Raw genomic sequence first — 3,677 nt, forward strand, 5'->3', positions numbered from 1 at the left:
TAGAAAGATATATATCTGTAAATTTGGTTGTGCATGGTATATATTACAGTTTTACGAAGTTAGAAATTGACCTTATGCCATGTCCTGGTCCGTAGGTTAAGTTCGTTGCTTGCACCTTTTCCGATCCACTTACAATTGAAATACAATCATCGCCTGAACAATTGTATTCGATCAACAATGTTCGTGTTGAAGACATGCAATCTATATATTAGCTGATTTGCTCTAATTTTTTTTAGAGGTCATACCTAATTTAATAAAATATACAACATTGTAAATATACAGGTAATTTATATACTTTCAGTATTCAGATAATCAAATTTATCTTATACGTACGTAGATTAATCGCTTATACTACTGATTATTTTTGTGTACGTGTTTATGTAAGTCCCACCAGTTTGTATAATAGAGGTTGTGATGAGTATGTCTTAGGTATTCGTAACATGAATTCCATCGGTATTAGTTTTTAATATTTTAATATATATGATGTTTTTCTTGATTGCATGATATGGACAAAATAATATTGCATATTCTTGTCGGGCCTGACCTGGGTTATATTTGCTGCATCCTACTGCACTACTTGTTGCTGGATAATGAAAGGTCGAGTCAAACTTTACTTTTCCAAGTTTTTATACATGTGATATGTTGATTGCAAAACTGTCAGTTGCAGTCTCGTTATAGAAAAAAACTCAGCAGCAACCAAAAATATTTAGAGAAAATCACTGCTTATATTGCTAAACATATCTGGTCTTACTACTAAATGCTTGAACAGTTTTTAAAAATCTTTTTGTTCATATGCAACACTTGACTGGAGTTCTCAAGCTTTAATCATTCTCCAGAATCAACATTAGTTACTCTAGAAAGGGCGGTGAAGAAAGTACTGTAGGTGCTCAAGATGAGGTTCACTCAAAGAGAAACTACCTTTGTGTTCTTAATCAATAATTTTAATCTCCCATTTTGTTGTTCACTGCACATGTTTCTTTTTGAATTCTGATGAGAAAGGAGTGAAACTGATTTCCTTCAAATGTCTTTCTTGGTTAAGTGCGGACAAGGAAGTACGGATGATGAGCTAAGCCCAATTTGTGTATCTTCATTACTTGGTATCCGGATAGAGAGTGTTGCCGCAGGACTGTGGCATACTGTCTGCATTTCAGCTGATGGAGATGTTTGTGCATTTGGGGGAAACCAGTTTGGACAGTTGGGAACTGGAGCTGATCAAGCTGCGGTAAACTCTGAAGTTTGAAAACAGCCAATCCTATATTAGACTATAGGCTAACAACAATTTCGTTAATTGGGAAACCATTAAGTATTCAGATAAACTAATGATGGCATTTTGGAATTTATTTACTATTTTCTTTCAGATAAGTAGTTTTGTGTTTCCATTTATATCTATCATTGGCTGCATTAGATTTCATGTTGACAATTGTCTTGATATCTGAGAAACTGCTTAATTGACTTTTGTTGAATCATAATGCAGACTATTCCGAGACTTTTGGATGCTCCTGTTCTGGAAAATGTATTGTTTCTTGTGGAGCCCGTCATAGTTGCATAATCACAGGTATGTCTTCTTCCGCTTTTAGAGGCTCCCTCACTCTTTCATGATAGCTGACTTCAGATTTCTTGGAGCTAAATTACAAACTTTGTCCATTCTTAGTTGGTTTTCACCACACTTTTGATCCTTGTGTTAGGCAAGCATTCTAGAAAAGGCAAAAAGCATGAAAAGAAAAAAGATAGAAAAGAATGGTACATCTCATCGGTTATTTCATAAGAGACTCGACAACACTTTAGAACGCATCAGTTCTATATGGGAGAAGAATACGTGGATTTTTCTGTGGTTTGGATGTTGTTGACTGATCATGCATACGACTGACATAGGAGACAATTCTCTTAACTTCTACTGGTGAATTCTCATCTGATTTCTGAAGTGACCCTAACTTATTTGTATATAATTCTTGCTGATGCTCTTGTGCCATGAGGAGGATGCAAAAGTGTTTGGCTGGGGATGGAACAAGTGTGGCCAGGTACAGATGTTAATTTTATGCTAGCATATATTTCTGGCAGTGATATGCTCTCATATCAAGTATAGGCTTGCAAACCTAACACTGGTCATTTGATGCAATGATGAAGCTTGGCTTAGGTGATGTGATCGACCGCAACATTCCAGCGCAAGTCATGATCGATGGATTTGTCCCCAAAAGCGTGGCATGTGGCTGGTGGCATACCTTGCTTCTGGCCGAACTACCCACTTGAGCTCCTCAAGTTCACAGGCCAAAAAGGCCATGGTACAGTTTTGTTAGGCATCAGTAATTCATTGTACTCGTAGTCATCTGATTTACATGTACATATACTAGTCTGTATATCATATATATGTATGTACTCTGTTCGTATATATGTGTATACAAGCATTGCTCATTCTTCCATGGTAGAGATTCATCATCAGGAGTACATGTTAGTCTCATCAGTTCAGCAATGTACTGCATATTCCAGTCCATTGTGTATTCCTGCCATGTTGTGATGTATGTAACTATATCTTTAGGAGGTGGCTTTAGGAAATCTCCAATCATGTAAAGGGGATGGCTCTCTTGTGTTCAATCAATGAAATTATGTGATAATGTTTTCTTCTACTATCTCCATGTCTTCCAGATAGACTTGTGTTTATTGGTGATGTAATTATTGTGTTTGTTAAAAGTTGGAAATAGAATGGCAAGTCAAGGTTTGCTCTTATTATTCAATGGCTGACATGAACATTCAACAGTGAGAGTAGACTTCGATCTTCCAGATGAATGCCTAACTGCAGCACGTTCCCTATCTGCATATATCACTTTCTCAACATTATCTGGGATTAACCTACCTTCTTTCTCAATTGTATGAAAACAACTGGCTGCGTTGTCTCTTCTTCTCTCATTGACTCCACTAGCTGCGATGTATAGAAGGAAGAAATCCCTATATAATGACATTATTGCTGACCGATGAAGGGAAATAGAAACTCCGATCCCTTTAGTAATAATAAGTAACATAGAAAATATTCGTCAAACAACGTAACTATAATACGTTGGGTCAAGAGATGCACTAGAGAATGTTAGCACATGAAAAATACAAGTTTTCAAGAGATCTGCAAGCATATAACTTAACATGTAACATTACTTGCTTGTTCTTTTTTCAGAATTCACTCTTTAACATGTAACATTACCTGCTTTATCTATTTAGAATGTTCCTTAAATTGTTGAAGAAGGATCTATTTCCGGCACAGTGGTACAATCTATAGGCAAAGTCACAAGTCAAACCGGGAAACAATTTCCGTTCAAAAATATCAGAAAGCGACAAAGGACGTTTTCCCACCAAAATTCAAAAAGTCTCCGAATCTTCCCTTCCAATTCTACCCCTCAACCCCTCTCTTAAAACCCCCAGACACACCTTTCACTCCTCCCTCCCAAAATGGCCCTCCGCCTCCTCCTCCTCCTCCTCTCCAGCGCGTGGACTGCACTCTCCATCACCCTCTGCCCTCCCTGCGGCACCACCGCCGTCCCCTACCCCCTCTCCACCTCCCCCACCTGCGGCGACCAATCCTACAAACTCCTCTGCCTCAACAACTCCACCCTCCTCTTCCCCACTCTCAACAACTCGTACCCCATCTCCTCCATCATCCCCTCCTCCCAACGACTAGTCGTACGCCCCTCCTC

At 38.5% G+C, this 3,677-nt stretch overlaps 1 pseudogene; it reads left to right on the plus strand.

Moving 5' to 3' along the window:
* Nucleotides 1-1,021: 1,021 nt before the first annotated feature.
* Nucleotides 1,022-2,247, plus strand: LOC101310274 (annotated as a pseudogene).
* The last annotated feature ends 1,430 nt before the right edge of the window (nucleotides 2,248-3,677 follow it).

The sequence above is a fragment of the Fragaria vesca genome, linkage group LG7 (genome assembly GCF_000184155.1).
Source record: "Fragaria vesca subsp. vesca linkage group LG7, FraVesHawaii_1.0, whole genome shotgun sequence".
Classification (NCBI taxonomy): domain Eukaryota; kingdom Viridiplantae; phylum Streptophyta; class Magnoliopsida; order Rosales; family Rosaceae; genus Fragaria; species Fragaria vesca.